The sequence below is a fragment of the Athene noctua genome, chromosome 4, assembly GCF_965140245.1.
Source record: "Athene noctua chromosome 4, bAthNoc1.hap1.1, whole genome shotgun sequence".
Classification (NCBI taxonomy): Eukaryota; Metazoa; Chordata; class Aves; order Strigiformes; family Strigidae; genus Athene; species Athene noctua.
The window spans coordinates 78,060,819-78,073,412 of record NC_134040.1 but is presented as its reverse complement, the minus strand read 5'-3'; positions in this window follow the sequence as shown (position 1 = coordinate 78,073,412).

Below are 12,594 nucleotides of genomic sequence, written 5' to 3'. Positions count from 1 at the left end.
TTGACATAGCAAGTATCTCAGTTTCTTGAAGTGTCCTCTAAGAAAAAAAAAAAAATAGGTGGAAAGGGATGACAGACAAATAAAGAAAATATTTAAAACATTCACATTGTTTAGACTTGCTCACCTTCTGCAAAGCACTATATCTGCAAATAATAAAATAAGACTTTGTTCTTCATACAGTAGTCTTCAGTTATCTTAAAATACATGTTCTAGCAGCATGTTCAAAAAAGAATGTAATAGTAAGTTTCTGTTAAAAGAATTCTATCAAGGTAAAGAAGAAAGGAAACAAAAGAAGCTGTACATTGCTAGTATGTGGTGTCATTAGCTGTGGCAGGTCTTTAATTTTCATAGACAAGATGATAGAAGATACTTGTATAAGTTTTGTAGACTATTTATATTTCAAAGCCATTAGGACTCTTAAGCTTGTTTTTTAAAAATTAAATTTAATTAACGAACTCTCAATTTTTAGGCAGAAAGCATATCCTAAAGCAATTTTGACCTAAGTCTGTGATGCATGAGTGAGTTACATCTACCTAAAAGAAAAACTAGGAAATCGGTTTAGAAGAGGAAACACCATGGTAATGTAGGACAAGCTATGAAGGACACACCTGTTTTTTGCTTTTCTGTGTGCAGGAGCTGTGATAGAGGAAGGTGGGATTTCTGCTCTTGATGATAGAGTGGTTCAAAAAGCAATTGCAAGTGGAAAAATGTTCAAGCAACTTAGTGTTGCTGCAGTCTGGTAGCTGCCTACCATTATTATGTTTCCAGATTTATGTAATATTCTAGCAACTGCAGAGATGCAAGGTGATGAATTTATGTAGGTGGCCCTCAAATTTTTGGGAATATGCAGTAGAAGCAGTATGTGAACATTAGAGGATGTGTAGTAGAGATTCCTGAAGATGGCTATAAAGATATTTTCTTCTGCTTAGGTAGTTGTATATACAACTTATATCTTACTATTAAGAGACAGCCAGAATTCACAGAAGAGATGAGGAAAACATGAAAAAGATGAGCATTTTTCTTTAAACCTCAGATACTGGGATGCACAAAAGAACATGTTGTTGGCAGAGAGAATGGAAAAATAGGCTGGAGGGAAGGGAGCACCCAAATTCCAATACCCTTTTTGGGCAACACTCTACAGGGGGAAACAAACTCCTCAAAAAGAGATTCTACTACGGAAGAAGGCAGAGGTGTGAACACAAGTGAACTGAAAGAACTGTGAAAAACTATGGACGAACCAAAACCCAAGAAGCTGTAACTCCTGCAGATTTCAGAGATATGATTTGTTATTGACATATAATCTACATTACCTAAGGGGAGAATCTGAAAGCAATGCCACACGCAGGGTGAATCTTCCAGAATCTTCTGAGCTGTCTTTTAGACACTTGTACAAGGAAAACTGATGGGCTCTTGGTGTCCTAGCCAAAGCTGTTACTACAACCACTGAAATAATGAAACCCACTTTATAATCTATAGTTTACAGAGATAAAAGAAAAACAGTTTTCTATGGTAACGTAATTGCATATATGCTTACTTCTTAGATTATTCTTGTGTTTCTTATATGTGATCGAGCAAGATAACCAACAAAATAATTATAAGAATGCTGGTGCCTGCATAAATTCCTATTTACTTAGAAGTCAGCAGGCAACCTCCAGATTCAAATTTACACATCCCTGAACACACGATGTGTGTTGAGGGATCAGAATCAAATCAAAGCTCTAAGTCTCACTATCAGAAATGGCTAAACAAGCCAAGCCTGTTTATCCACCAAAGTTAGGAAGAATGTGTGTTAATAATCCAAAACTGAAAGAAACACTACAGAAAATAGATTTTGGTTTTGGGGAAAAGGAAATTTTACATAATGGTATATTGTTTGCTGATGGAAAGCTACTTATTGTATAATTCTGATGTTTATACAGTGTGGCTTTATACTTCTGCCGTTGTCTTTTCAATAGGCTTTAAATGAATAAAATATACTTTGCCACTACAGTACAATGAAAGCTCCCTAAATCATTATAGCCCTTGGAGAAATTTGAAGGAACTGGATACATAAGTTCTGTCTTATTTACAGTATAATTAAAGTAGTTATTGTAGTTACAGCAGTATACCTTTTATAATTCCATAGCTGAAGTGAGATCTTGGATAAACAATAATTATCCAGTGAACAGATTGGAGACATTATTTATTTTTACAAGCTATTGATAACCTTATAATTTAAAAGAGAAGCAAAACCAGAAATTACTTTTCAAAGGATTTTAATAAATATTCTAAATAAATAATGTACCCAGAAACAGGCTTAGTGGATATTTCTTTCATATAATAATGCTAATGCATGTTTCCACATGTATATACAAAAATACTTAAATTTTTAAATATTACTCTTACACAAGTCCATGTCTTTCTGTTTTCCATTTTTTAATCAAATTGATAAGTTCTCCCTTGATGCACTTCTTTGTTTTTAATCACAAAAGGTAATTTTGTATGTGCTTGTATCATAGAAATAATTTTCACCTTTCATCTGCTTCTTCTGAAATGACTTTATGTCTGCAGCTAACACAAATCTACAATTTTTTTCATGTAATGTGTCCTTAGCATGAAACATATCCCCATATGATTGCACTGAAAAGAGTGATGTTTTTGGAGATAAGCCAAGATATGAGGGTTTTCAGTGTCTAACAACAACTTACAGAGCACTTGCTATTAAAAGTTCATGATCCAAATAGTTATCAAATTAGAATAAATGAAAGGTTGCAGTATTTCCCTAGCCCTGGGGAACTGCTGCAACAAAATAGCTGATATGGCTCTGGGCTGCCAGTATATGTTGCTTTTTAATTGGGAGCGATTATACTCTAAAAAGCTTAAAATTTCACCTGATAGATGAAAAGAGTGAGATCGTTTTATAGAGGAACTTCAATATATTCAGCTGAATTTTCCTAAAAATGGATGTCAGCTGCTTTTTGGGTTGCAGAGAGGGCAACAAAAATGTAGATTAAAAAAATTAAAATATCTTCAGTCTTTTTTCACTGTCACTATGGAAATACTTCATTCTCTTCATTAGTTCTTATATTAAAATGTCAAAGCTTCTCTGAACACGTATTAAGATCTTTGATTGTAGCATCTAATGAAAATAAAAATAGACTCATATTGTTTCCATTCAAAAAACTGTAGCTATTAGAATTTGATAGAAAAATGTTTGGTTTTTAGAAAGTATTTTAGAATATATCTAGGAGATGAGCATAACTGATTTTATTTTGAACAAGTGCTACTTAACAATTATAAAAGAGATTTCTGTCTTTGAATTGCTGAATCAAAAACATAAGAACGTATTAACCTTGAAATATCAGTTTTTTATCTACCATTTCTATCAACACCATGCTCATTGTTTCATTCTCCAGACCATACCTTTAAAATTCCCCACTTGGAGGAAAGCAAACTGAATTTCTATTCAAAATATGTACAAACACAGAAGTCTTGATAGAAATTACATTGAGTTCTTCAGTTCCTTTCTTTCAACTTAATGAAAAAAGGTTGTAGTACAAGGATTTATTTTCCAGGCCTTTGAAAATTCAGTGCAAATGTGTGTTATCTTTTTTAAAGGAATGTCAAGGAGCTTTTTGTTTTTAGAAATTATTTTTAGTTTGATCCTGTTACTTATAAATCTTAATTAGGTAATTTCTAGCCTTTTAATGATTTTTCTACATTTACTAGTTAGCATAAGTACAATGAACAAGATTATATCAGTGTATTTGTAGCCTACCTCCCTTCTTTGGGGCCATCAGCCTAGATAGTGTTACAGCAGTACAGTAAGTAAAATCAAACCTAGGATTTCAGTTGTGTATCACAGGAGTTCCTGAATGGTATCTCTAATACTACTATATCACTAAGTACATTCAGCCACTTTGTTTCAGCTTGTGCAAATGTCTAGCTGTCTCTGTTGAAGATATTTTTTTCCTCTGTTGTTAAGGTTTTCTGAGAAAGATTTACCTTGTCACGCTAGAGGAACAACCAAAATACTGCACAAATGTAGTTCCTACTGAAATATGTGGATCTCCCAATATAAGTGGTTAAAAATTTAAAGAACTAGTTAATAAATCCTGAAGGTATGAATAAAACTTCCAAATATCCCTATCTTATTTAAATATCCACCTGGATATGTAGTATCATTGTCATCCTGAAAGTGTAAATTGGCTCCATGCATCCAAACCGTCTGGTTAAGCATTAAAACTATGCCATGCATTTTCTGGCTGAGCACATATTTGACACTTGGCACCCTCCAGATCTCTTTATGCATAATCTCATGTCCATTTTCCACCTTCTCAAAATCTTAGTCTTGTGTTTTAAAAATATTCCTTCTTCACTTCCCTCGGATAAAAAATTGCTTCTGTGATCAGGGAACAATACAGAATCTATGCAGTCTATAAAACTTTCCCTAAAGTGTCACTCATATTCCACAGGTCCAGCAATATTTTCATGTACTACCCACTCCTGTGTTCCCACCTAAAATTTCATCTGTGTCACTATAAACTTTAAATGTCTTTAACACTTACCTATTACATACCCTCACATTTCACTGTATTGCAGGGATATCAATATGCAAGATTACCTATTAACAAGTAGCATTGTCTGATTATTCCAGAAGGGGAAGCATGAAATAAAATTTCAATACCAACAGCTGTAGCTTTGAAGGAGAAAAAACAGCACTGCAAAAATTAATTCCAATCATTCATTATAATATTACGTGTTATGTATATCTTCCAAGGAAGGCTGATCATGCCTCCCGCTTCCAGGAAAAGAGTGAAAGAAGAGCTACAGGGTGAGCATGCTGTCACACTATCCTATAATATGTTCCCAGCCTTCTGCAAGTTACAACTCAGAGGTCTTCGTTAACTGTTGATACTTTTCTTTCTCAAATTTGTTCAGCTGGTTTTTGAACCGTGTAAAGTTTGAGTATCTAAACCAATCCATGGCAGGAAGTTCCACATTACAGAGAATCAATCTTCTGTATTATACTAGTAAAAGGTATTACACTTTTGTAATTCGTATTTGGGGTGTTTATCTGGGAAAAAGTTCAGCTCTGCAGAACTGTATGCCTATATACATACATATATATAAACTGCAAATAGCATACTGGACTGGGCTGATGAGTGCAGTCCTTTACTCATATAAACATTTCAGTTTAGATTAAGATGCCTTAAATTAGCCTTAGGACATCTATTCTGTAAGTCATTTACAAAAGAAAGCACTTTCTAGTTCACCTCCAACCTTCTTTCCTCTACATACCACAAAGTCAAAAGCAATAAATGAATGACAGAATTATTCAGCCACCTATTGGCCTGTTGTCTATTCAAGTTTTTTAACCTCAACTACTTCTGAAGAATAGAAGGTGAGAAGTGTCAGATATCTTCAAAATGTAGTATGTAAAAGCAAACAAAAATCCAAACTCTCCCAACTCCTCTCACCCTTTTCTTTTATACTACATAAGACTGTTGTTGATTTAATTCCTCTTAGAAATACGGTACTCTATTTAAAGCCAGTAATGATGCTTGACCATAGGTTGAAAACAGTTCATGAGCAATATACAAAATGTTCTATGCTGTGAAAGATAAAGCTTTAACTCCACACCCCTCCAAATAAAAGCGAAAAACAGACCCTTTGAATAATACTGAATTTACCAATTGCTGGAGAAGCCAAGAGACATCTACCTGAGAACCCATCCTTGGTTTGCAGATAGTGCTACCTTTCTTATTAAGTGGTGGAGAGAAATGCTGGCAGAGAACTTTCCACTAGCAGATGGTACTTAAGTTGGAATTAAATACTGCAACAGTATCACATTTGGACACCATTCAAGAATGAATGCTTACATACAAGAAATGACTAAGTAAGCCAGGACTTCTCAGGCTGGAAAAGAGATGACTGAGTGGGAATATGACAGAAGTCCATAGGCATGGATAGAGATTAATTGTCCAATTTATTTTCTAATAAAAAAAAAAAAAAAAAGAAGGCATCAAATGAAGCTAGCAGGCACTGTGTTCAACATTTAAGATTAGTGTGTAGGTGAGGGTTACTAAAAAAAAGACATGTCTGGCCCTGGAAGTCTGGAAAGATGTAAATTTTGTCATGGCTCAATGTTAGAAAAAGGAGAGAGTTTTCAGAAAATAAGGCACTTCAGGAACATCAACAGTCACTTCAAATGAAAATACTGTCATCATGCTTAGAAATGCCCTACTGAGTAAGCTGTGTTCTGTGCAGTTCTAGAAAGCTATTTTGTGTTTGAATTATTAATGTCAAGCACTATTTTTGGGTTACAGCTCTATGACTTTAGATTTGTTTAATTCTATTGCTGATTCTGATTGCTCAGTTTAAATTAGACTCAAGTCAAAAGTGGTAGGTACCTGCAGAATGTACAGTCAGGTGCCATTATTCACCATTTGCAATGCAAATGATCGCACTGTACATACTGACCCTATTTATCATTTAAATGAAGACTTTTCATAATAATTTATCACATAAATTCCTCACAGATGTTAAGTATCTTTTCTCCATTTCCTCATTACATGTTCTTTGAGTTTAGCTTACACATCTCTGCACTGTCAACACTTTTGCTTTATCTGAATTATGCTGGACTATTACCCTGAATAATCAAGAACTGACTAAACTGAACTACAACTTATATCTAAACATATGAAGCCTGAGTGCTTTTCTATCTTATTTAAAAAGAAACTTTGGCAATTCCAGTCACCTTTGAAAAACAGATTTTCAAGAATTTGTACTGCTGTAAATTATTATTTGCTACACATTTGAGATGTGCTTTATGAGCAGGCTTGTGTCCTGAATTTTTTCTGACTGCATTAATTTATTTTCTGTAAGTCACAAGTTAAAGCTATTTGAAGAACGCATGAATAAAAACACTTTCACTACCAGTTGTCCTGTGATGTAGGTGATAGAGCTAAAACATTCACACAAAACTATACTTTTAGGTAGGTCAGTAAGATTAAGATATTGCACAATACAGGAGTGCAATTCCATTTCATTAATAGTGATCGAATTCTGCCTTTTGCCAAGGAACACCAGAGCAAATTCTTAAAATTCTATCAACTGCATGGCAGAACAGATTTTGGCAATGTGTTGAATAAAATTGTATCTTTGGGCAATGAAAAAAAAAAAAAGTATAATCATCTCTTTCCATGGAATTCCACTGTGTTTCTAAAACTGTTCTAAACTGTTCTAAAACTGTTCAGCTTTCACTGAAGTTTACAAGGTGCAGATGGAAATGAAGATAAATTAATCCTAGAAATTTCATAGCATAGAGAAGACTCATGCAAATAAGTTCCGAGATAAAGGAAAACAAGCAAATTCTTTATTAACTATGCTGTTAATGAAATATTTATTCAAAAACTTCATAGGTGAACTTACATGGGAACACATTTCCTAACACACAACCAAGTGTTTCAGTTAGTATACTTTGTTGCGACCTATGGCAATGTTGAAGCAGCTTAACATTATGAAAACTGATTTATTTCAGGATCAGACAATTTATATGGAATCTAACCTTGCTATGCAGGTAAAAGTACTTGCCCTTGGCTATTACTTAGGCTGACCACAGGGCTTTCTGGAAACAGCAAAAGCTTTATAAGTGTTGGCTCATGGCTAAATCAATGTTTATGCATGATGTACCTTTGAATAGCAAACACTTGCTGCCTGCAAGCTAAACAATGTTTTTATCTGTTTGCCTATTTCTGGTCCTTCAACCACAGCACAGGGTGTTGCAAATCGCATTTAGTAACAATTATCTGCTGGAATTTCATGAAGAGGAAAGTAGCATGATTAATGAAAAGTGACACACAGAGATTACTTTGCTATGCTAGTCTCCCTGGTGAACGGGTGACTCTGTTGAACTGAAGCCTGACCTTTGTTACTTTTAACGAGGTCATCATGAATGCTAAATGCTTGAAAGATTAGCCACTACATATGTTCTAGTATTACTTAATGATGCTGCCACTAATGAACTGCAGGTAGCCAATTAAATACAATGATACAGTTTTCACCTCTGAAACAAAGGTTGAATAAAAACAAAAAAAAAAAAAAGCCATGTTTTCTGTCAAGGTGTTTAAAATACAACCTCAGAACATTAGAGCATGTTTTCCTTGCACATAGGTAATTAAGAGTCTAAATTTGGACAAGTCAAAGAGCCCAGCTCTGAAGGAACTCACCACTGGCTCATTGCTCAATCTCATATTCATCCCTAAAAAGCAGAGTAGCTCAACAGCTCAACACTGCAGAGTGGCTTCTACACTTTTCTCTAAAGGTGTGTGTTGGTATTATAAGCCCTGAAATTTTCAAACTTTATTGTCACTGAACTAGCATCAGACCGCTTGTAGCAAAGCAGTGTAAATGTGAGATAAGCCTCAAGGTAAATAGCTGTAAAATAAAACCACTAGCAGGGTTAAACATGTTCTCTGTTACAGTATTGACTCACATTAGCTACCCATTAGTGTAGGGAGATGTGACCAAATGAAACAGAATGGAAGCTTGAAATCAGACCTTTAAGTTACGGTTGACTGAAAAAACATAAACACAGACAAGAGGAAAAATAAAATTAAAAAAAAAGAAGTTTCAATATTATTCATAATTGCTTTCACATCTGTTAATGCATCTTTGTTCCCTGCAGGAACTATATTTGATCATTTCATCAGGCAGATATTCCATCCCCTTTCTTAAACTGTCAAAAAACCTCTCCTGACACAAATATTTATTAAATATAAAACCATGAAGACATACCACCACAAATGGATGAATGCAAAGTATGTGAATGGCCACTTCCAACAGAATACTTTTTACTGTAAAGGTGCATATAAACTTATGTTTTTTTTTCTATCAGAATCCATATATATACATGCAGCATACTGCAGGTTCAGCTCATCACATTGTGCATAAAATTCAGGACAAAATCGAGTCAAAAAAGTACATCCAGTAAAACTCCCTGCAATATAGAAAACCACATACCTTATTTGTACTGTCCCCTCATGATTCCTCTCTATGTTGCAGAGAGGAACAACCCTGCTGTCCTTTGTAATGTCTCTACAAATTACCAGGACTGGAGTAGGGGTGGCACAGGTTCCAAGCCAATAATATTTACAGTGGCGTTAATGACAGAGCATATGTGAAAGTCATGGATCTGAGGATGTAGTACTGGACCCATCCCAGACAGAGCTGAAAAATGTTTACATTAGTCTCTCACATAAGAGATGGGGCCATCCAGAAGAACAATGCTATGCTGTAAGGATAGAACAAGAGGGAATGGCTTTAAAATGCAACAGGGGAGGTTCAGACTGGACATTAGGAAAAAAATTTTCACAGAAGGAGTGGTCAGACAGTGGAATAGGCTGCCCAGGGAGGTGGTGGTGTCACATCCCTGGATGTGTTTAAGGGTCGTTTGGATGAGATGTTGGGGGATATGGTGTAGGGGAGAACTTTGTAGAGTAGGGCTGATGGTTGGACTCGATGATCCCAAGGGTCTTTTCCAACCTGAATGATTCTGTGATTCTGTGACTGCTGGTTTCTCTCTGCTTTCAGTAGCAGAGAAAGGAACTAAAAGTAGATATTATGGTTTGTAGGTAGGAAGATCAAATTGTAATTATCTTTAATACCAGAAAACAATATAAGACTTTGAACATGCTACATCCAGACTCTGCTCTGCATCCATGCAGTATTTACTGTTGTACGGCAGAGATCTCAAGATGATGTTACACAGAGCTAAACAAAACAAGAAAGCAAATACAGCATTAGAAACATTACATATGGCAATGGAGCAAAATTGGGTTTTCTCCACGAGGCATCACAACTAGGATATTGAATAACAAAATTTTACTTATACTTTTGTACAGAAGCTTTAATACCTTTTTATAAGCACTAAATTTACTGTAAATGAGAACGAATAATTTTTTGTTAACCTGTGAAAAATCAAATGGCTATATGGGACTTCTATTCAACAAAATGATTAAAAAATAAAATAGAAGGCTTCTTGTAAATGCTTATAAAGTATCTTAAGAAACTCATTAGCAAATGTTGCACATTAAGACTCTGAGGTATTTACTATTTAACTAGATTAAAAGTAGATTTACTCTATAAAATCTAGAGTTATTTGGCTTGTAGGAAAAAAAGGGAGGCTGCAAATTTGGAATAATTTACCCAAACTTTGACGCTGGCCCAGTGTTAAGGGAAGCAAGGAAGCATGTAACTCCTGTACTTCCCACCTTAGGGCAGAGAGGAACCCAAATAATCAGAATAATAGGCAGAGCCTGATTTTATGTTTCTCTACACCAGCACAGGAGAACCTCTACATGGGGTTCCCATAATTTGCCTTTCTAGAGGCCTGCAGCAATTCATTCAAGTTTCAGGGAAAGTTTTGGTCTTTGATTCGTAATTCAAATGGGGAGAAACAGCTCTTGGGGGGTTTATCTTCGGAATTCTTTTATGTTCAGACTGTGCCTAAAATTAAAATAAAAAATAAGCCACTACAAAGCCGTGGAGTTCAAAATCTCTGACTTTTAAACTTCAGTTTCTGAATGTACATCTGGGTTATCTCTCTTTTCTAATAATTAAATTCAAGTCTTTATTTAATTGGAAATAAAAGCACAACACATCCAGTTTTGGTTCATACTCGCACATGTATTAGCGTTCTTTACTACACAAGTAAAATTATTGAACCCCCTTTCAAACCTAGTAAAAAAAAAATATACCAGACTGCTAGATATGTCAATGACCAGATATCAAGGGCACACATTATCATGGTTTGCAGTTACCTTTAGCCAATAACCATTACACACTTTAAGTAAAAACTGATAAATGGGCTATTTCATCCTAAATATGGCTCTTCTAAAGTACATGAATATTTGAAAGCAAATTATAATGGTAACAGATTTGGAACTTTAACGTTACTGACTGCTGCTGAAAGTCTATTAAGATACCTTTTTGCATACTGAAATGTTGGAATGGAAAAGCATGATCTATAATAAAAACTAACTGCGTATAACAAACACTTATTCAACAATTACTCTTTCTGGAGGACTGCTTGAATACTTTTATTTGAAAAAATTGTACATTGTTGATTATAACTGTGATATCTTACCTCTTAATACATTTTACAATTTGCACATAACGGTTCCAAAGGAATTTGTAAATGACAGTAAATCATAAAATTCATTTTGCTTTGCATCAGTTCATTCATCCATGTTCCAACTAATCACCTCATTTCAAAATTCAATAAGCCTAAATACCTGGATTTATGATGCTTTGTCAAAATTAACAAGGGAATATCAACAATGTAGAATTAGAAGTCTATTGCAACTTAAAGACAAGCACCTAGTTGAAAACAATTAAAAAGACTCTGCAGCAATAATTATATCCACAGCGTTAGCAAATAAAATAAATTAAAACGGATTTTATTTCTGCTTTGGGAGATTGCAGGAAACACTAAAAAGCTTTAATTTAGTCGCTTAAAACAATGAAGTTGTTTTGAAGTAAAACTTTAAAGAGAATGAATTGAGCCTGGAGTACTAAGTACGCTAAATTGCACATAAAACATGCATGTAGATGTATTTTTAAAAGTACACTATTCCTATTTATTATTCCATAGCTTCAATGGATCAGAAGGCTTTTATTCTGATAGACAACGCTTTGTTTATAAATAATCTCCTGTAATATTATATCTAAGAGAGTGCAGTCATCCTATTATATCAACATGGAAGAATAAAAGTGCAACTAATATTTCAAAAAGATAGTAACAGTAGCATTTATGAAACAAGTTGTCTTTATTAAGACTCAATAGTTTAGAATCCATTGTTTCTACATCAGTGATCTGCTGCATAAATATTGGTATTTTTTTAAGACACCACTGTAGGCACACTATAGCTTACTTACAAGCTGTACAAGTTCTGGAGACATGCATTTATATTCAGTATTAAAAAGGAGATTTGGTTTTGTTTGTGGAAATAACTGGGACAAATACATGTATTTTCTTGAATAATTTGGCATCTGTTTTTCAGATTCTGTATTGCAATAATTGCATTTAGGATGTAACTAATCTACAGGCAAAACTGCAAGCAAAGGAAAGAAATGCACTATTGGGAGGGTATAGCTTTTATGCAATAAGCAGAATTAAAAAGAACGAGCAGGTGATATAATTTCTTTTGAAATAATTTAAAAAGTACAAAACTGTTACAGTTAAAAGAAAAATCTACAGTCCGCTGTTGCCTCTTTAATTAAGTTCTTACAAGTAATCAGATGCAAAACAACTGATGGTGAAAAGACACTATAACATACCAAATGTTTTACCTCTTATTCCTATAACTGTCAATCCACAAAAAGCTGGTTTTTATACAGCACATGAATCACAAGATCTAGCACCTTTTTGGTGATTCATGTTATCACTGTTCTGTGATTTATTGGTAAATTATATTCTTTCCCTTTCACAGATATTTCATCTTCTTTTTTCTGATTAATTTATCTGAATCTGAATGAGCAATATTCTTCAAATGGGTAAGTATATAGCCAAATATACTCACATATATTATCAAAGTATTCTTAGAAATACAA